Consider the following 23,733-nt stretch of genomic DNA (forward strand, 5'->3'; position numbering starts at 1 on the left):
GTATTTACCCAAGGAGGAGGGTGGTCATGCACTTGCAGAGCAGGACAGCAGTCTTTCGGCTTCGATCTGTACAGAGACTTTTGAATGGACCAGCGGACTCGAATTGAAAATCCATCGTCTTCATAATTCTGCAGTCTTTTGGATGTTTGGGTCTTTGTTCTGGTTGGTCCTTAAAAAATGGACCAATTTTTATAGCATTGAGTTTTAATGGTGCAGGTACATAACTTGCTCAATTTTCTACCAATTTTCAAACGGTTTGGTTTCTTACAAACGTTATTAACGTGGCTATAATTCTGGATGCTTTAAAATGTTTCATGATTTTTTTTGTATAAGTATGCTGTGTCATAGGTACATCTTTGACGTTTATAACACACCAAACGTTTGAAAATTGGTAGAAAATTAAGCAAGTTATGGTCATTTAAAAGTACCTGCCCCATTAAAACTCAATGCTACGGGTGAGCGAGCTGCCTGTGGTAAGATGGCCGCCAAATGCGGACGTTCCACTCAATTGGCCAGCACCGTGGGCGAGACATCTAGCCTTTATACATATCTATGGACGTATTTCTGTGGGTGGAGTTTAGTCAAAAACTGTTCTACTGACGTCATTAAAGCAGGAAGTAAATGGGTCTGTATAGTCCTAACCGGCTGTTCGCTGTAGGCATTGAAAGGGGAATTCTGTTAAAGAAAATATATCGCCTGGCAGTGAACTTTGAGCTTTATAATTTTACAGATATTATTTATGCTATTATAGCATCATTACACCCTAACTAGGGTTTAAAAAATGAGATCAGAAAGAACGTGAGCTTTAAGGGCGCACTCACATTATCCAAACCAAACCAAACCATGCCCCAGCGCGATTGTCACCCCTCCCTACTCCCCCAGGTGCACGCACTCACACTGTACTTTTTATCGATCCGAGTCCAGGCGCGCTTTCGTCATTAAGATGCGATGGTTTTGAAAAAAGCAGGAAGTAAAGCTCTCTCTTAACACTGGAACCCACCGTAATAATAAGTCTGTGTTTTTCGAGTCATTTGGTGCGCAATTACAGACAGCCCTCTCACATGTCATCATAGTTGATCTGTCATGTGTGCAGCTCGGACATTCACGTAACCCTGTTGCTTGCATGAAAAGGTTTTAACGGAGGCAGATGAAGGTGAGTGGTCGCGCAACTGACGTCTTCACCTTTTGAATCGCGCTCAGGCGCGATTGCGCTCACACCACAGCCTTGAGCCCAAGTGAACTGCGCTCCGGCCCACCTCTGCAACCCGGCCGCGGCGCAATTAACCAACAGAACAGAGCGATCACACTAGTCAAACAAACCAGGCTTTGGGGGTCAAACGCGCCCGAGCGCGGTTTGGTTTGGATAGTGTATGTGCGCCCTAAGGTTTGGACCTTGTTCACTGTGCAAAGACCCTGCAGCACACGTTCTTTACACTGGTTGTGGTTCACTCATGGACATCATGGACTTGTGAGGGCCCTTGCCCTGTACTCAATGAAATCCTACTCTCTTCTAAAGTAACAACCCTCGGGCACCTACTGTACTACAGTCAGCTGGAAAAGGTTTTAAAAATGTTGACTTAGTTGCTGGTCTGCTGGGCATTCACTCAAAATGTACAGTGACTAAACTTCTTGAACAATGGAGTGCTGCTCTTACAGCTGAAGAACTCCATTTGCTGGAGGACTGTTTTGAGGGGTTAATTATTCCAAACTGCCATGATCCCTTTTCTGATTTATCGTTGGGTGTTTCTCAATATGCGTTCTTCAGCGATCTCGCGTTCTCGTGTCCTTGCTCTACGTCATCATTAACAGTCGAAGTTCATTCCAATTCTCAAGAACGCAAGTAAAGAGGACGCATAAAAATACCCGGATCTGTTCTTGATATCGAGGATGCATCGAGTGCAGACATGCGAGCTGAAATCGCTTCACGTCCCAGAAGTCATTGCCGCAAAAATATGGCGGAGGTCAGGTGACCAACAGGAAGATCGCACACATCTCAATTCTCATAAGTGCGTTCTGTGTTTTCGCAACCTTCTGAGTTTGTTCTTCCGAGGTCGCCTGGCAAGTTCGATCTACACAAGGACGCAAGTCCGTTCTTTGCGTTCTTGGAATTGAGAAACAGCCGTTATTTCCAATCTAGAAGATTGTAAGGTTGTGATGTTAATTTGGATTGAGACAGATTCTGGACAAAAAATGTAAATGCTTTAATTTCAGTTAAACCCTGATGTTGGTCATGATTGTCCATTGAGCATTTGTGTTTTGAGACTTTTTCTAATAGGATTTTTATTTGTGGTTTCAGATATGTTTGTGGAAAGCGTTTTAAATGTCAACTTGCAAACTTTTTATTAGGATAAGTTCTCTCTGTTTGTCATCTATTCATCCTCTTATGAAAATTAACCATGGTTTTACTACAGTTAAAACCAAAAACTATGGTTACTGTAGTAAAACCATGGTTACCACAAAATAACCATGGTTTTGACAACCATGGTTTTCAAAAACCATAGTTACACCATTGTTACTGTATAAAACCATGGTTTTGCTGATAGTAATCAATACACCAAAAACCATGGTTACTACACTTTTACCACAAAAAAAACATAGTTACTGTCCTGCAGCCCTTGCTACTCTTTACAAGATAACCTATCTTGTTTTTGAAGTAGTTCAGTACATGCTCAAGTACAGTTGTCGATACTGTGTAGTACATCAACACAAAGTTAAATTTCACTTTGAAAGCATGCAATTTGAACAAACTTGAATATGCACTTTACGTACTATACGTTAAAATTCAACAAGCCAAGCTTGAATGGAAAGATCCTTTTAGAGACGTTTACAGACTGATTCCCCTGCGGTGACACTTCACCATGCCACAATATTATAAAGCTTCCATTCTAAGAGAGAACTTTTGATCTCTCAGACGAGTCAGAAATATTTCTAAACTCCTCATTGATGGCAGTGGACCTAATCCTGTAAGATATGGAATTATATTCAGAAGCACAAGGAGGCGAAAAGCTGCTTTCCGGGAGAATAGGATGGAGGGGACGAACGGAGCGTTCGGAGTGGAGCTACCCTGTGGAGAGCAAAGTACACCGTATTGTGCATACAGATATGCTGTTTTGGAGAGAATGCGTATAGATGATTGAAGAGGTTTGGGTGTGGGGACTATGTCACGGCTGTCAAGTCCATGTAATGCTGACAGGCCGGGCCTTTTTCCCTCTTACCCCCATCCCCCCCCACCCTACATGCTTGACAGCGCAGCGTGCAGAGTGTGGGAAAGGGCGGCCCAGGCACGCGCCAGATAAGATCACACAACAAACTGCCGGGGCCCCTCCAGGGAGTGCCGCACATGCTTTCAGAAGCAAACAGGCTCCCGCTGGCACGCAGAGAGGGCCCCCCAGGGCCCGGACACACACACATACACACACACACACACACTGGCTCGCTGTTATAGGGGCCCTCAAAAAGAGGAACGAGTATGTCATCTCTCATTTCCCGTCCGCTCTCCCACCGTTTCCCCCCTTCACAGTGTGAGTCATTTGGGTTAGCAAGTCCAAGCATTTTTCATGTAGTGTTTCTCTTTGAATGGTTCTTTTGACTGTTACTATGTGTTGTTTTGTTGCCATTCACAGACCTCTCGTCCAACTTCCCCTCGTCTTAATCTTTTTAAATCGGTTGCCTTTTTCTTATGCCTTTGCTCTTTCTTTTTACAAAGCTTTCGGAATGACTGCAAAACAAATCGTGATGGGAAACACAGCCTTGTTTTATTGCTTACCTACTACACAGTTGGCATTTAAGTACTCAGGGTCTGTTTACTGTAATTGATGTAACTCGGTGCAGATAAGAGGCAGTGTTATGCGTAAAGTAAATTTTTAACCATGATATTGTGGTAATTTTTAACTTTATGTGATTGAATTATACTATTGTACATAACATATTATTGTGACTTCCAATACTTGTAACACTTAAAGGAATAGTCCACCCAAAATAAAAATTCTGTCATTATTTACTCACTTTCATGTTGTTACAAAGCTGTATAAATTTCTTTGTTCTGCTGAACACAAAGGAAGATATTTTGAGGAATGTTTATAACCAAATCAGAAACACCATTGACTTCCATAGTAGGAAAAAGAATACTATGGAAGTGAATGGTGCTTCTGATCGGTCGGGTTACAAACATTCCTCAAAATATCTCCATTTGTGATCATCAGAATAAAGAAATGTATACAGGTTTGTAACAACATGAGAGTAAACAATGACATGATTTTCATTTTTGGGTGACCTATGCCTTTAAATAGTTTAATCTACTAATTTCCCTGAGTTGTGTATACTTTTATATCCATGTGTGTGACATAGGGATGCATAACGATTAATCGCGATTAATCTATAGCAGAATAAATAGAATCGTGTGAACTTTGTATAATAACTTTGTATAGATAAATGTATATATTTCTATAAATATTTAAGAAATATTTACATGTGTATATACATTTGAATATTTACGTATAATTTATATTATATATAGATATAAATACTTAAAATATAAATATATATTTTTTCTTAAAATTATACATGAATGTGTGTGTATTTATATATACATAATTATTATACAAAGTTCACACACATATATGATGTAAACAAAAACTTTTATTCTGCTATAGATTAATTGCGATTAATCATTATGCATCCGACATATACAATTTTGAATTATGAATTAAAATTTTCCAAACACCATTTTGGTCCATTGCACCCACTTCCCAAATTAAAAGATCCTCATGTTGCATTGTAGCGAAGAAGATAAAACTCAAGGGGTGAAATGGATCCATCTGCCTATCCATTCTTCCATTTCTCCTCATCCACAGACTCACAACTCATATATTTTCACCCTCACATACTCACAAACGCCTTCTGCAGCTATGTGTTGTGTTACCCTGCCTCACCATCCTCCTCAAAACATGAACAGCACAGTTTGCTACATTTTACAAAACCAGATTTATGCAATTCATATTTGTGCATTTCAAACCGTATATTGTACCCCGAGTGTTTCTAGCCATCTATCTGAGAGGCAACCATAAAATGTGCATGCTGGCGAATTCGTCCCTGGCGAACGTCTAAATACTTCTCCGAAATAGAATTAGGAGGCAGAGGTCAAGAGAGATACACTTATCCCAGAGCTACACTATCTTTCTCGCTCACACTCGCTTTTCCTCTTTCATATTTTTGCGCACAGACAAGAAGCTCACTCATAAAAGAGAGTTTGAAAAGCAATTCTCCCAGGTACCCTCTCCTTACGGCAAACACTGCACACCCACACACACGCCTACTTGCGCGGATACACACAGGCCAAAATACAGACTAGCATGCACAGAGACTGACAGGCATATACCCTGGATATATATACAAGGAGTTTTGTATTATCAAATGTGAAAACTTATTCAGGGCAAACTCGCATACAATTTGAGCTTTCACACATTTGATTCTTACCGGCATATCGGAAAAGCGTTCCTTCCCTTTAACTAAATATTTACATAGGTTTGGACAGGGGTCAGATAGGTGATAAATATCTAGTTTTGTTTTTGTGAGACAGCTGCCCACATAGCCACATCGTTTAGGCATCCATATGCATCATTGACAATTACTTACTACTGTAGATTTCGAGTTATATGGTTACTACTGAACCATAAATGTGCATCTTGATGTAGAAACGGATTTAAAGGAATAGTTTACCCCCCCAAAAAAATTTCAAAACCGAACTGTTTGTGAGCCCCATTCGCTTCATCAAATCCATGTGACATCAGTGGGTCAGTTAGAATGTGTCGAAAGTACATTTTGGTCCAAAAATTAAGAAAAGTTACGACTTTGTTCAGCATTTTCTTTTCTTCTGCGTCTGCTGTGGAGCGCATGCGCGAGACTAAGGTCACGTGACTGCAGTGACGTGGATGACGTGTTATCTGGTGCGCCCCACTGATGTCACATGGACTACTTTGATGATGTTTTTATTACCTTTCTGTACATGGACACGACAGTATACCGTACGTGGATTTTCAATGAAGGGTCGGCGAGCTCTCGAACTAAATCTAAAAAGTCTTAAACTGTGTTTCGAGGATAAACGGAGGTCTTACGAGTTTGGAACGAGATGAAGGTGAGTCAATAATTACATTATTTTCATTTTAAGCTATCTCTTTAATGAAATAACAAATATCAATGTCAAATTAGTTTTAAATAAAAGACCAAAAAGCAAGACTTATCACCGACTGTCACAGTGTGGCTGGGTTTGAAAAACGTTGGGTCAGTGGAAGGTCTGCGCTAATAGGTGATCCTGTGCAGGGTAATTGGGGCCCTGCAGATCAAACAGGAACCTTCATTAGAAGAACTCAAGGGCCCACTAATCCACCATGTTCACACACACACCGGGGGAACAGAACGGATGGGGCTGATGAGGGTGTAAGTGAGCGTGTGTACATGAGAGCATGTGGAGGGGGTGCACCGCCTGGCGCCCGACTTGCCGAGCAAAACATCTCACCCATAGATCAAAGACCCTCAACATCTCTGAGCCATCCTGGGAGAAACAGGAGAAGAAAGCAGGAAGAGGAACTTGGGGATGTAATGCTTCTTGTATGACGGACACAGAGGTATCCACCTTGTGTTTAGACAAGCAATAGGGACATTAGACAGTAGCAGAAAGAGTTTCCCCATTCATGTTACTTGGTGCTTTAAAGAGGAAACTAAATAGTGGAGAAGGTCTCCTGAAACTAATGGACTATGATGACAGAAGGTCTGACTCCAAAATCAGCTCCTAATTATCCCACAAGTTACTGTGTCGGAGGTAAGAAAGGGCTCCGGCCTCTACCTCCATTTCCGGCCTTTGTTGCTGTTTAGGGGCACACAGAATAAGCACCAAGCTGATTACCAGCCCTCTATAACAATATACTCCCAGGGCCAGGCAGCCCGTTTATCTGGAGATGTTTTCATCTTGACCCTGACCGGGAGGGAGAGGAAAGTTCAGGAGCTTTCCTTAATTGCCAATTTGTGATTCGGTTGAGCCCCATTGCAGACGGGCACTCAAGTAAGAAATGATTTGGCCCCCTTTCATTAACCGCCCCACGCCGACCCGCCCTGCATTTTTCCACCCTTCCCAGTCGGGTGTCCCTTTCCAGTTACTCCTTTCCCCTCTCGCTCTTCCCTCGAGTCATCCCCTAACCCACGTTTTAAATCAAAGCTTACGGGTGGTCTGTCGTCTCCAGTTTTGCTTTCCCATGCCCTGCTTTTCCTCGCTGAGGTTCTAATTGCCAAGAGGGTGACCTCCTCGTTCCTTTAAAATCACACCATGCAGAACATTTATTTAGGAGGCACAGGGGAGAGTAAGAGGCAGGGCCACGTGGCCTTGGCCACTACTTCAAAGACCAGTCCCACAAAGGAGGAGGGAAATATGATGTACAAAGATTGAACCAGAAAAGACCAACACTGATTCAAGACAGGATCGGGTCTACTGCTTCACTGCACAACTTTCGTTTGTCTCTGAAACAAAGATGCCACAAACACATTATTAGTTTTGGTCTAAACGGTTTTGAGCAAGTGATGCTAATGATTGTGCCAGACAGCCACCTGTTTCATGGTCTTTCACAGTCAGAGAAGAGAGAAGACCGCCTTGATGTTCGTCCCAGATGAGCTTAACAGATGGAGGGGGGAAACAGCGCAGGATGTTGTAGTCACCGATCAATTGTCAAAAGGGGGTGTTACGTGACTCATTTTTGACTAAAAGAAATATTTTGTCTGTATAGGAGCTGGACGGAATATCTTGAATCCAGATCATCTATATTGCAGAAATTACATTGATTGGTGATTAAATACATAAATACAATTCAGTCGATTTCATTAGTTCCTGTAGCTCAAATTGTAAAGCATTGCATTTGCAGTGCAAAGCTTGTGGGTTCGATCCGAGGGAACACACATACTGATAAAAAGCCAAATGTGTAAAAATGTAACTGCACGTTTCTTGTAAGTACAAAGATGAATTCAAGAAGCTGAAAGAGGAATCCACAGTCATTTACTACATTTGAAGACACTTACTCAGTACAAATAAACAAGACAGCTTTAGTTTTCCTCCTACACAGGAGACAGACTTCATCCACATCATTGGATCTAAAAATACACACAGGCACGCCCGCACACACTCGGCCTGGTCTAGAGAGGGTTAAGATCACCACGTGAGTTACATACACACACATCCCTTCGTATCTCCACACCGGTGTGAGTGCCAAGGGCGGCACACTATATCCTAACACACACACTCACATCTCGTCCACCAGGCTGTGCTTCTGACACTCAGTACTGGCTCGGACCCCACCGGCCACAGGCTGTGGAATGTGTGAGAGCCATGTGTCAAATCCCCAGACTGTGGGAAAGTTCTGCTCTCTGCTGAACTCTCCCCCTCTCCTACCGCCCTCACTCTCTCTCTCTCTCGTTTTCTCCTCTGGCACTCTCCTGGCTACCGCCCTGCCCCGCGTCGGCCGCTCACAGGAAATGGAGGGGGCTGCCAAAAGCACGTCGCCTGGAACTATGACTTCCGAAGAACGTTTTCACGCCAATAACTCCCTCCCACCCGCCTTCCTCCTAAGTCTCCGTAGTGGGGACATGAACTATGCTGAGGCAGTCTCTATCGCTTTCTATTACAGTGAAATATATTCTTGTATTGTAAGATCTTTTATTGGCAACAGGAACTTGAGCACAGATATGGTGTGTGAAGTGACGGACTGTAGACTCTTCATAAAAATTGATTTAAAGAGACAGTGGAGCAGTGGCAGAGATGAGTAGTTTTATAGCGGTAATTTGTATGAAAAGTGAGCTCACAAGATTTATTGTGGTCTTTTAAGTTTCAGGCTGTGTTTAAGCTTGAGTTAGTGTCTTTTTAAAAAATCTCAATTGAAACCAAGTGGGAAACGCAACATTTCATACTTTTTCTTGTAACTCACATTTCAAAATGCTGTTGCAGGTTTGATAAAGAATTGTGGTACAGTTGTATACACTCCAAAAAAAAAATGCTTGGTTATTTTCAATTGAGCATTGGGTAAAAAAGGAACAAACCCAACCCGTTGGGTTGTAATTTAACCTGGGTTGTTTCAACCTAGAATTATGGGTTGTTTTAACCCTTTGTTGTGTCAAATATAAACATTCTATGGGTTAATTTAACCCAATGGCTGGACTTGTCCCTTTTTCACCAATTGTTTTTAGAGTGTAGTATGAAACAATGTGTTACATGCAGTGACAGGTTTCTTAGCAAAATACATAATAATCCTATAATGTTGAATTTTTAAAGAATGTTTTACATATGCTAAGTTTTAGCTCAAAATACCATATAGATAATTTATTATAACATATTAAAATTGCCACTTTGTAGGTGTGAGCAAAAATTTGCTGTTTTTGGGTGTGTCCTTTAAAATGCAAATGAGCTGATATCTGCACTAAATGGCAGCACCGTGGTTGGATAGTTCAGATAAAGGGGCGGTATTATCCCCTTCTGACATCACAAAGGGAGCTAAATTCTAATGACCTATACTTTTGCATGCTTTCAGAGAATGGTTTACCAAAACTAAGTTACTGGTTGATCTTTTCCATGTTTTCTAGGTTTATAGAAGCACCCGGGACCCAATTATAGCACTTAAACATGGAAAAAGTCAGATTTTGATGATAAAAAAGTAAGTTACCTGGTTGCCTTACAATTTTGATTTAATTCAACTTAAAATATATTAGTTAAAGGCGGAGTGCACAATGTTTGAAAAACGCTTTGGAAAAGGGAGTCGGGCCAATTACCAAAACACACTTGTAGCCAATCAGCAGTAAGGGCCGTGTCTACTAACCGACATCCTTGCCGGGGTTGCGTATGTGTGAGGCGGGTCTATCAAAAGAAAGTCCGGATTCTATTGGGGTAGGGGTGTGTATGTTTAGGTGATTTTAAATATCAACATTGGCTTTCAAACATTGTGCCCTCCGCCTTTAACTAAATAAAAAAGTTAAAATGTTGTGTCAACTAATATTTTTAAGTTGAATTAACTCAAAATTTTAAGGCAAACTTGCTTTTTACGTTTCAATGTGCCACAAACCTAACCAAAATATGTTGAAAAAGTTGAAAAAACTTAAAAAATTACTAAAAACACCAAAAGAAATGTAGATTTCTTTCAACTTTCTAAAAACGTCCACAAATATGTTTTACTTAAACATATAAGTTAAAAAACTGATTTTTTTAGGTGTTACTATTTGAAGTAACCTTTTAGGTTGATCCATTTAATCTATATATTTTTCTATATATTGCTTATGCAACAGTTCATCACATGCTGTACTTCTCAAGTCAATGAAATTAATCTAAAAAATAAGAACATTAACCCAGGCTTTAAAAATAATGTGAAAAAAGCTGTCCACTGCTCCGGGTGTGCGTTACTCATTGGATGGGTTAAATGAAGAGGTCACGTTTCGACAATCACGTCACTTTCACTTTTAATCTGTCTTTATATTCTGTCTCTTTGTATTTCGCACTTTGTATGTCATACTTTGTGCTGCGAGACGCAGTGGATCAACTTGTCAAATGCTATTCTGGATTTTGGGGTTCGCTTGTACGGCTCTGAATGACAAAACATCTCTCAAAATGCTTGCTACAAATGCAAAAAACTGAAAATTGAACATTATGACAAAAAAATATTTAGGAGGCAGCGTTTAAATGTTCTATAACGTGCAAAAATTTCAGACTGTGTGCCAAGATCTCTGTATTCCAAGAAAAAAGAAATTCTGAAAAGAAAATCATTTATATTGTTCCAACATACACACATAATTTTAACACATAATGAGTCATTTTGTCTTGATTTTGTGTTCAAGTATAACACATGTTGTGTTAAAAGTAACACAAAATGTGTTATTTCAATAATAACACAGAGATGGGTGGATTCCAGGACGACGCAGTTAGTGTGTTGTCCCAGAATCAACACTAATGTGTTGTTTTTAACACATTCGTTCTTAGAGTGTAGTGATAAATAAATGATGACAGGCATTTCATTTCAGGGGTAATTATAATGACTACTGTTTATAGATAGAAAATATGCAAAGTTTTTCTCAATGAAACCTGACTGGGACTACATGTCACACATGTGACAGTGTTTGCCTTTGTCCATTCAGAAAGCTCTGAAACCATTCTAAAAATACATCTGTACACCTGCCACAGGCCAGTCAGACCTCCCCACAATATTATACTGTCAGCTAATGACGTCAGCAGCTGCTGTATAAGCAAAGGATTTCCAAATGATTCTTCCAGTATATGTTTGTGAAGGAAAACGCACAAAACGAGTGGAGCCAACTGTTATCAATCAGTTGCAGACAAAAACAAGTGCATGCAAGTGACAAAGGTCATTTAAGGAACAAACTCTTTAAAAAGCTTTAGGTTGGAATTTGTTAAGTTTAGAAAGTTGGAGGATACTCTGATTAGACATGTCTAAGTGCTCATTATCTTTGAAAGCATTGCATGAAATAAATGTCTGAATGAACAGCAGTACTTGAATGTTGTCAATTATGAGGGAATTGTATAGCATGACAGTGAAGTATTCTGGATGGCATCCCTTCCTGTTTTGGCAGTGTGGCATTTGAAAAAGGCTTCTGAATTGGCACAATAAGAATAAACTCTCTGTATAATGTTTGAACACACAGCAGTCCAACATCAATCACTGGATTTTCTCACTGCAAAATTCAACCCCACATATTACCATGGGAAAATGCTCATACCTTTATCTACCTTTACTATTTTTTTACATGGGTCATTCTACAGAAAAGGTGGAATTCGGGTGATGGAAATCTGATTAAATGAACTTCTTTCAACATACCCAAAACGTCTTTTATAGCATTAATTAACTTGTCAAATCTATGAATCCGCAAAACGGGGAGCTTAATCTATGTTTAATTTTTAATAAATTTTAATAAAGAATCCATGAAGTTGTATCTTCAATACCTGAAAAAATGGGAATATAATAATAGGTAAGAATATGGGGCTGTTTACACTTGGTATTAAGATGTGTTTTCATCGATCGGATCACAAGTGGACGAGAGACACATTACGTTTACACCTGGTATTTAAATCCGTCTCTTTTGTCCACTTTCGAAGCGATCCGATGGACAGTGGTTTCGACCACCTCTGGATGTGGTTGAAAGTGGTCGAAAGTGGACGAGCTCAAAACGTTTTGAACACCCTTTACACCTGGCATTAACGTCGTCCACTTGTGATCCGATCGACAAAAAACACATGTTAATGCCAAGTGTAAACAGCCTCTATGATAAAACTTATAAACTGGAACATTTTCCATCTTGTTTTGTTTTTATGCTTTTATGTTGGTCAGTTAAAGGAATAGTGCTTAGAAAGTACTCATTTAGAGAAGTAACACCAATGACGGTAACACCAATGATGGTAACACCAATGACAATTTACAGGAAACATTTTTTTTAACAAAATGGCTGCCATGTGCTATTTCATCAGAGATGTAACAATCACATACTTATTCAGTATAATGTATTTTTATGTAAAGATCTTAACACTCCCAGCTATAAAAAAAGAGTAACACTAATGACATCCAAAAAATCTTATCTCAAAATTCTTAGATATATCATGATATTTTTGACAAATAAAGTAAGACATCTCACAAACCTTTTGCCTTCATCCACTGCACTTCTTCAACTGACCTTTTGACCCAGGAAAATTTTCAAAGAGCTGATGCATTGTTTTAAAATAAAAGTACTTTGGGTAGGGTAACACAAATGACATTAATTTGGGGGACAAATCTTTATTTGATATTATTCATATTAATAGTGTATTTTTACAATTTCAGTGTTGTAGTAAATGCATACAAGGTTAAATGTAAATGTAAATTAGATTTGTTTTATAAAAAACATGGTTTTAATAAGTACACAGTTCAACTATCATGTATGATCAAAGGGACAGGGCAATTTTCAGGACCAGACATTTAAAAATAAGTTTAAAAAAAGGAAAAAAAAGAAAATTAAATAAATAAACTCATCATTTGAAGGACAGTCTATATTTATTAAAGATATATCATTATTGGATTATTGGGTCAAATTAAGGGGTCTGCAAAAGCAAGGGACAAGCATTTCCACCTTTTTTGTAGAATGACCAACATATTACCTTGCCAGCTGGTTAGCTGGTTTTTTGTCCAAACACTGTCAGAAAAAATGGTCCCTAGCTTTTACTGGGGCAGTACCCTTTAAAAATGTCAGTGGCGGGTCGTGACTGCTCTTCCGAGAGGGGCAAATTCAAAATATGTGTTCGGAATGTCATGTGTGTTGCTCGTGTTTTCAAAATATGTGCTTGTTGCGCCATGTGCATCACGTGTTTGGTCAAAATAAGTGCCTGCTGCACACGCATCAAAACCGTTTATGATAAAAGAGACGCTCACGTTCACAAAATACACACAAGACACTCCCTTAACGGTAAACTCTGATTACGCATGAGATTATGCGAGTATCTGGCAAACATGAGCGTCTCTTTCATCATGAACCCTTTAGACACATCTGCAGCAGGCACTTATTTTGACAAACACGTGATGCACATAGGTTCCGAACACATATTTTAAAATGAAGAAACCACACACATGACGTGCTGCATACATGTTGTAATGAACTTCGCATCGTGCGCCCTCGAAAAAAGAAGTGACCACTAAATTGCTTAACTGTACATCATTTTAAAGCAAAGATTTGCCTGAAACCAAAACCTTTATTTATAAACCCAAATCAAAATATTGCCTATTCCATGAAATAATTATAAAAAAGCATTTTTCTCTAAAATGTACCTGTGTGGTAGTGTTTCAGGTGATTTGGGGTAAGCAGTCCCATGGTTCACTAATCCCCTGACCCTGTGATTTGTAATCCTTTTTTTTATTTAATTTAAGTTGATATAAGACATCATGTACAGTAATTGTCCCACTATTCGCTGTCAGCTTCACACTGAGGTGATTTGAAGAATTATGTTAAGGATTAGCTGACCACACTTGGATGGGCAGCGGGTCTAAGTGAAGATGATCCGCCTGTTGGAGGTCGGTCTCCAGGGTGGTAGTATTTAGGAGAAATCATAATCCAACAGGAAGCAGCTGTCCTAACCTCAAAAACATGCAATACAAATGTTCCCAATAGTTTCTGCCTTCTTGCGGCAAAGCCACTAAATGCAGGCCTGGTGTGCCATGTGGAAATCAAGCCTCTTCCATACAAACAACTGTCAATCCTTGTGGGATAGCACACAAGATGTTCGGAATATTTTGCAAAGCTGTAAAGCTTTAGATCATTTTTTTTTTTTTGGGGTGGGGTTATGTAGAGCCATGATACTATATACAGTATATATTGTAGGCTAATATTTGATTATTTAATTGATATGCACATATACTGTAAACAAGTTTTTTTCTTATTCAATTACCATTATTTTTAATCAATAAGTTAAAAAAGATTGTAAACATTCGGTGTGCCTTACTGCTTATCATTAAATATATAATACCTGACATGTAACAGTTACAAAATGTTGTTGCATTGAAACAATGGTTCTTTGGGAACCAAATCTATGACATTGAGTAGGTATACAAAAAGCAGTCCGTGAAAAAGCTATTGACCGCATCCTGTACCAAAATGCCAATGCTGGAAAACTGGCCACATTCTAATTCTAACCCCTAATCTATTCTTGCTCTTTGTTACCTGTGGCTACCATAGTTTTACTCCAAACTACCATCTGCTGTGCTAGGCTAGTGGCCAGTGAGAAGGAGGGTGAAGGGGTAACTTTGGGGCAGGCAGAGGCACAGCACGAACCCTCTTCTTGCACCCAAAAAGTTGAATAACCACCATATGCCCTGCATCGCCTGGCATCCTACCATTAGCTCTGGCCTCAGAGCTACGTGCCAACTTTCAGTTGATTTTCCCACACTCTCCCTCAGAAGAAAGGCCAGCGGGCTTTCCCACAGGTCGTCCGCCCGGCCTGCCACTGGACGTCTCCTCACCCCCGGCCTCTTGGCGTAATCCACCTTGGCACCCACAACCGGGTTCAATTCAGTCTTAGTGATTGGCTCACAATAAGGACCGGACTGGGCCGGAGACATTGGAGCGGGCGCCTGCACATTGAATCCTCTGTTGCCCAAATGCTCGCACTCGTCATACAATGGGTGAAAAAAGGAATGAAACGCTTGTCTGACGCCTTCAGTCTTCACTTTGTGAGACCTGCTGAGTATACAATGTGAGTGAATGTGTGTGTGTACGCATGCTGACAGTTTATCTGAAGCGGTGTGTCATCCGTGAGGGGACGCGCTGACCGAGCACGAGCTTGCTTCCACCTCAACCAATTTACCCATACACATATTAGCATTAGTTATATGAGTTAATAGGTGTTAAAGGAAAACACAACCATTTTTCAATATTTTACTATGTTCTTACCTCAACTTAGAAGATATTTAGAAGCCACCAAACACTTCCAGGTCAAAGTGCTACAAACTAAGTGCTCTTCTGCCATACAATATAGTTCTCATTTTTTATCCACTTAAAAATTGCCAAGTTTTATTTTGTGCCACCATACTTACTCATGTAACTACTAATGTAACAGTCTTTAAATAGGGAAAACATGGAAGTGTTTGGTGGCTTCTGGGTTCATCCCTGTTTGGATCCTATGGAATGAGTGGGGCTAGGCTAAATGCTAACACATTCACTATGTGCTGTACAAAGATTAAGTGCACGCATTAAAAAAGATAGGCATGTATAAATTAATCTAAGTTGAGGTAAGAAAACAGTGGTGTTTTCCTTTAAAATGCTCATAGTGTAAAAGTGTACTCAAGATTTTAAACTTGACTTCTAGATATGATAAATTACATCCCTACTGAAAAGTCCAGCTAAAACCAGCATACCAGCTTGCTACACCAGCAAAACCAGCTTCCTACACCAGCAAAACCAGCTTAAACCAAGCTGGGGACCAGCTAAAACCAGCTCACCAGCTTATGCTGGTCTTAGCTGGATTTTCCCTAATCTTGACATTGCTAGAATCTTGTCTTTTTACATGTTGTACATTTATCTTAAAATAATTAATTTTGTACAAGAAAACAGCCCATATTAATCATTTATTAGTAGCCTATTGTAGTGTCTCGGGAGATCGTGCTCATTGTTACATTGAGGCTACTGCACTGAAGCGGCAGATTAGGATATAAACCCAGAATTCAGCGAACGTCAAGAACAAGAAAACGGGAACAACACTCCGACCGAAACGCGGGATTTACATACACAGACCATGTTTAAATTTCGATGTGTCTGGCCCTGTTCACTTTGTCTAGTTTTAATAAGCTGCGGATTGAAGTGCTGGCTGCTCCCCGCGGTGCTGAAGACCCGCTCTCTGACGGAGTACTGGTGGCACATATGCACAGATATTTACGTGCAAAATTTGGAAAGCGTGGAGGAGTCGTTGGGTTAGTAAAATAACGAAATTATAGCTTTTAAATAGAAAAAAATATTTATGTAAAGAGATTAAAAAGTGCTTAAAAGTGCACAATTCTTCTTCAGTGGAAGTAATAAAGTAAAATAACGAATAATAATTATATAATAACGAATAATAACGAAAAATTAAAATACCCCCCACCTAACGATATCATCGTCCATCGCGATGGTTTACGTAACCATCGTCAACTGCCAATTTATGGGGACATCGCCCAACCCTAGTCAACAGCAAAATGTTCAAAACGCTACACCAATATACTAAGGCAAACCCTTGAGAGAGGGCTGTGTATCCTGGCATGATTGTCATGGGTGCTTTAAAGCCAATTAGACAATCAAAAGATTACAGTCTGTAATTACAAGTTCCTCAAAACATCCTGCTTTAAATGAACCTAAACGTCCCTACACTCACTAAAATTCTCCTAGAGAATTCTAATAAGAGTTCAAACCAAAAAAACGATCAAATATAAGTAATGTTAACCAATTTAAAAAAAAATCACTGTGACCTTTAAACTTCAGCCGAAGTGTATGCGGTTTCGGGCAAATCTATGCATCGCAACATTCTCCAACCACACGCTATACAAATCACCTGTAAAAATATGAGGAAACGTCGTGCTCTGTGTCAGGTGGCATGGGCCACTATATGTGGGATCGGTGGGCGTGGCAAGGCGCCAGGCGGCCCTTATCAGCCCCTACGGCCCAGTCGCTGCTCCCTAGAGACGGTCGGTGGGGAGAGAGGAGTCCCTTTGTTGTTCTCTCTGATCTACGACTGCTCTGTATGGCATGCTTCAGATCGCTATCACTGTGGGAAAGACAGAAACAAGGCCCAGGGAGGGCGTGCGTGTGTGTGTGTTTGTGTGTGTGCAAGATCAACCAAACAACCTCTGCCTTTGACTCACCGACAGCAATTGCAGGGCCTGCCGCCGCTGATATTGCTCATAAAGCAGCGCCCGGCCAGCTGCAGGGACGCAGGGAGACGATAAGAATGAACTTTGACCTCTTGGGCCACACTAACAACATACACGTCAATGAAGTCATGAGGTATGTTGACCCTTTAAGGGCTATACATGACAGAGTCAGGTAAAACTATGGCCGTCTTGTCATCCGAGTTGTGAAGATAATATAATAAAGCAGCAAGTGCAAATAAATGTGGACAATCAGTCAAATGAATGAAACTCTGGCTAGCTGTTGATCATCTACACTGACAGGCAATTAAGATGGTCATAAAAACAACATCGTTTCTGTGACCACCATCGCTGTTACTTGCTTAATATTTTCATCGCTGACGTACAAAAAAATTGCATTATACTGTGTATTCTATATATTTCAATTCACAAATTTGACAGGCATTTTATTCAAAGCAACTTACAGTGCATTGCAAGGTATCCATTTTTTATCTTTATGTGTGTTCCCTGGGAATCAAACCCATCACCTTTTGTGCTGCTAATGCAACGCTCTACCGACTAAGCCACAGTACCACTCACAGGAAATTATTTTTTCATATAAAAATATTGTATATTTTTCAAGTTTTTATATATATATATATATTCACTGTGCAACAATGCAAAAACTTTAATTAAATTAAAGCTGATATTGTCAACACTCATGGCAACTGGTAACTATTAAATGAAGTGGTTAATTCATATGAATTAATAAAATCTTATTTGCATGTTTAAGTATGATCTGCTTTCTGAGTATAATGGGGGGGTTAGGGGTGAGGCTTCATTTTTGCTTTTGTCTAACAATCAAACGTTTTGTACCATTCAATTTGTACAAATTCATAACCACCTTATTAAATAGTTACAAATTCACATAAGATTATAGCTTAAGCCAGGAGTATGTCTGTTTTTTACATGTATGCGAACATACGCGCACGGACGAACCCACAACCTTGCAAAGCATAGTTCATGTGACTAGTACGTGTGCACAGATGTTAGACGCAAGCATATTGCGACAAAATGCAATGCATCTCCTACTGTGGGTTCACACCAGACGCGAGTTCAACGGTTTGCGCGAGTAGATTACATACAAAGTCAATGCAAAGACGTGATCAGACGTGTCCTTGCGTGAGGCGATGCGAATGACGCAATATGGGTGGTGCGTTCGCCGCGAAAGCATGCACTATTCACTTCATACGCGTCTTCGCCCAAATTTAAAATATTCAACTCGATCGAAAAATTGGCATGACACGAAGTTAAATCCTGCGAGTAATCTATTATAGAGCGAGTAACGCGATGCCCCGCGTTTGATGTGTACGTAGCATTAGGCTTCATACTACATTCTCTTACACGCATACGCAACTTACGCGTATAAATATGTGTGGTTACAAATTATATTTATTATAAGTATTTTTATTATACCGATTTTTATGTTGACACTGGAAAAGAATGCCAGGTTATGTCCACATTACAGATAAAAATATCTAGCCATTTAGTGATGTTTTGGATTCCGCAGTCAACCTCTGACCTTTGATATGATCAATAACGCATTATTAACCTCGATATTCAAAGTTGCCTTTGGGAAATGAGACATTTAGAAGCAAATTGATTTTAATTTAAAATTTTGCTTTCCTTTGTAGAAATAAAAGCTGATGTGTCCAGACAGGAAGGCTGACCGCTCTCCTCCCAAACCATAAACATGAGCCGTCTACGGGCGTGAGGTCATCTCTTAATCTGTGGAAGGTTGGGCTGTTAGCTGAGTCATAAATGAGTTCATGCAGGTGGTGTCAGAGGGTGAGGGTAAATCACCCCTTGCTCAAATGACCCCAATACCTCCCGCACTTAATTAAAGACCTAATGAGTCACCCAGCCAACCAGGTTAGACATGCAGTAAATGAACAAGGCTGCACTGGCACCAGTGATGTCACTTGGATTTAAAAACAGATAGGGCTACAAAACAGTCAGGGCGCTGGAGACCAAGTGTAAGTAAGCTGAACTTTAACCTGCACAGAGTAGCTGATCTGGAGTTGCAGACAGGTTGTTGAAGGCTCTATTTTGATGTGTTATGGGGGTTGATGGCCACAGTCGTATGGTTGTTCATCGCCGTATTCAGACATTTAAACGATACTCGGGGGATCTTGGCTGGACCCATGAACAAAAATGATGTGTGAGTTGCGGTGGGAGGAAACAATAAGAAAATAAAAATGGTCTCATCCAACAGCAACAAAGAACTTGGTACTTTGAGTTTGTATTGGTCTTACATGCCCTGAGCAAGATGAAATGTAATTTTTATTTGGAAAGACTGCATACATTTTTATGTCAGAATGAATCATTTAAGTGTTCAAGGTTGTGGGTTCGATCCCCAGGAAACACATACAGTTAGCATAAAAACGCATTCAATAAATGCACTCCTAAGTCGCTTCGGATGAGTATGCAAATCAGGCAATCAGTTATTCAATGCATAAAAAACAAATAAATTAATAATCAATTAATAAATGTCTGAACGAACAAACAAACGTGACTATAGGGTGATGGATCTTCAGTGTGACACAATCCCCTCAGAAGCATTCAGAAACAACAACTCCCGTGTCAGCACATTCTAGTCAGCATTAGCATCAGTCTATACATTAAACTTTAACCAAAATGTCTTTCTTATATTACCCCATACAGGATGTCAGCTGTTGCATTTTGAAATTCTCGTTGAGGATGCACAAAACATACATACATTACAAAATAAGTGCTGTTGCTTAAGGCAGTGTATGGAGACCTCCCACCAGCTCAACCAGTTGCATGACAATAGCAGGACTGATCTGTCATGAGCTGCCCGTCAGGAGAGCTCACCTCCTGGGGCTCCCTCCAAATGTACGGTCGGGAGAGGCGCAGGCCCCGGGTGGACACACCCTGACCACAAAACTGCCAGCCGTTCCTCTGAACAAGGACCAAACTGTTCTTGCCTGTTGGCTGTGATCGTTAGCGATATGCTCAGAAGCAACCACAATCAAGTTTTTAAAATGGTAGGCAGTTAAAAACGCTTGATTTACTCGTTAAAAGATTGCTGGTGTGACCCAGAAAATGCATAAAAGCTGTCACTTGATTTTGTAAATGGTAAGTAAACCAGAACTAATGAGTCCCAAGTTTATACAAGTGTGCAATGAATCTACGTCCTAACTACTGACAGCATCCACTTTAGAGAGTGTTAATGTTTCACACCTTGAGGCCAAGAGCCTGTGATGAAACAGCTTCCGTTTGCAAACACTCACACCCTTCTCCCCTGGTGAGCGTTACTCAAGATTTTTTTTACTCGAGACCTGTGGCTTTCTTATTTCTCAAGCCTTTTCACACAGAGATTACGGAAAATACACGAAAAATGATTTTCCGGAATCTGTGCTTGCATTCACACACACACCGTAAAGATCCTGCACTTGGTAGTTTTTTTCCACATTGTCTGAAGTTTGCTAGTTATCTGTGACTTCTCTCAAGAAACCACACACGTGCATTTTTGTTTATGACAAGATTATAAGGTCATGTTCTCTTATGCTAGTGAATGATTTTAGCTTCAGCGCGGATAGTGCTGAGCTCCCTGATCTCTGCTTCAGTCCAGTTTCTTGTTGTGAATGTTGATCTGTGTTAAAATCCCTGTGTCAAAGAGCTGAACCATAACTTCTTGTTGTGATGAAATGCACATCCTCACTACGGCATGGCCCTTATGGGGCACAGAATGCTTTCAGTGAATGTTACAGTAAGGTCCTCTTTACGGTAGTGATCAAAGAACATTTATAGGATGTGTTTGTGTTTACACAGAAACCTCTCTGCCAATTTTATGGAAATTTTCTGGGATCAAAGTGCTGATGGGGTTTCACCAAGAAGAGCTTTAGGGCACACTCGTACTATCCAAACCAAACCGCACCCGGGTGCGTTTGACCACCAAAGCCTAGTTTGTTTGACTAGTGTGATCGCTCCATACCGTGGCAAGCGGGCGCGGTTTGGTAATCGCGCCCTGGCCGGCTTGCAGAGGTGGGCCTAAGTGCAGTTCACTAATGCTTAGGCGCGGTGATCGCAACTTTATCTACCTTCATAAAAAACATATGATGCGGGCAGGGTTACGTGAATGTCTGAGCTGCACAGGCGACAGATCAACTAAGCAATATGATAGGTATGTGAAAGGGCTGTGTGTTATTGCGCACCAAATGACTCAGATTAAAAAACGCAGACTTAACATTACAATGGGCTCCAGTGTTAAGATAATGCTTTACTTCCTGTTTTCTTCAAAACAATCGCATACTAATGACTAAAGCACGGGCTCAGACCGCTCAAAATACAGTGTGAGTGTGCAATTCTGGGGGAGTAGAGAGGGGGACAATAGGCTTTATACCCAGCTGCACTACTTCCTGAACTTCAGCCAGCTCCTTGTTTCCTGTCTGCCATTATTGGACAAACTGATTAATCCAGGTGTGTCTGATTATTGTTGTTGTGACTTCTGAGGTCAGGCTCCCCTGGATTAATCAGTTTGTCCAATAATGGCAGACAGGAAACAAGGAGCTGGCTGAAGTTCAGGAAGTAGTGCAGCTGGGCAAAAAGCCTATTGCGTTGGGGCACAGTTTGGGTGGGTTAGCCCTAGTGTAAGTGTGCTCTTAGGTGGTTGGCTGGTCCTTTGCTTAGCAATGCATCTATTTCTATTTACAGTGAATAGTAAAATTATTACACAGATAAGAAGAAATGTAAGCTAGATATTTTATAATATGTTTACACGAACAAAATCTTACTGAAAAGTGGTTATTGCAAAGAACAAATTCAGTGTTTGAGCTTACTGGATTGTCAAAATTGATGTTTATTGCCCATGGATGTGTTTCCCGAAAGCAACTATGGGCGCAGGTTCTGTTGTTACCAATAAAGTTCAATGATAACAACCATGCTTTTAAACGCACCCCATAGTCATTAAACTGAAAATGCTTTTTATGATTGTTTAAATTGGCATTTTTTAATCAAGTATTGTTTCTTGAATGACAATATTTTAATATACATGTTAAAAAATGTTTTAACAATTTTGCTAATTTTAACAATTTAACAGATTGATTATTTTGTTGATATTTCATCTTAAACATACAATACAAATGTTTGGAAACACATGACTGAAATTTTTACAAATAATTTAATCTGAATGTGTTTTTTGAAAAAAATTTAGACAAAAAATACTTGTGCCAAACATAATAATCTCTTTCAGAAAAATTTACATTTTATTTATAATTTTTTTTTTAAGTGAATGACCTAGAATGAATATTTAATTAGTGCCTTTATTTAGACACATTAGTGGAAAGTAGACAGGAAAGTGTTGGGTGAAGATTGGCAAAGGACTCCAGAGGTAAGAATCAATCTTAGGTCTCCATCAGCACACTGGTGCTATATCTGCGCACTAACAACTGGATTACAATATTGTTTAAAAGAAAAGTTCACCCAAAAATAAAAAATAAACTGTCATCATGTACTCACCTTTGTGTTGTTCTGATCCTCTTTATTCTGCTTAACACAAAAATGTTTTTTGAAAATTATATTTTGATGGTATTCCCTCAAATAGTAAAAAAAAAAAAAAAATACTATGGAAGTCAATATACCGTCAATTACCATCATTCATCAAAATATCTTATTTGGTATTCAACAGAATAAAGAAACTAATACAGATTTAAAACAATATGAGAGTGAGTAAATGATGACATAATTTTCACCTTTGGGTAAGCTATCAGTGATGCGCGGGTCAATGTATAAACAACAAAGTAGTAACTGTTTACAATAGTTAATTGGCATCTTTATTTCAAACGACCCTGACCGACCGTGACAAAATATCATTAAAAATATTTTTTGGATGACTCGTAACCATGGGTAACCGCGGGTGACCGCAGACACCCGCTCATTTTGGATCAACCCGTGCATTACTGTAAGCTATCCCTTTAAAACTCATCATAGGGTGAGACCTCAAGAAACTTGAAATGAAATGCCACGAGCATGACGCAAAGCTTCACTACACGAGAGATGATACAACATTTGAGTTTTGGTTTATTTTGAATGCTTTTAGTCACGTCATAATTCCCACAGTTACATTTGTGCCATTCCATAGATCAAAATGCTTTTAATATGTTGCAAATTCACTGCATTTTATAGATGCTAATCACCATTTCCAAACAACATTGCAACAGTCTTACAATGAAGTGCAGCCCACGTAAGAGACCAAAGCAGAGTACACATACAACTGATGAACAAACAGAAATCTTAAGTCAGATCTTGTGGAACAAGCCACACAGTCTTCATCGCCAACAAA

The 23,733-nt window shown here is 39.8% G+C and overlaps 1 long non-coding RNA gene across 3 annotated transcripts in view; it reads right to left on the bottom strand.

The window, feature by feature from the left end:
• LOC129450735 (uncharacterized) overlaps positions 1-23,733 on the bottom strand; it is a 55,986-nt gene that overhangs the window by 19,438 nt on the left and 12,815 nt on the right. The window lies entirely within an intron of this gene.

This window comes from Misgurnus anguillicaudatus, chromosome 8 (assembly GCF_027580225.2).
Source record: "Misgurnus anguillicaudatus chromosome 8, ASM2758022v2, whole genome shotgun sequence".
Classification (NCBI taxonomy): Eukaryota; Metazoa; Chordata; class Actinopteri; order Cypriniformes; family Cobitidae; genus Misgurnus; species Misgurnus anguillicaudatus.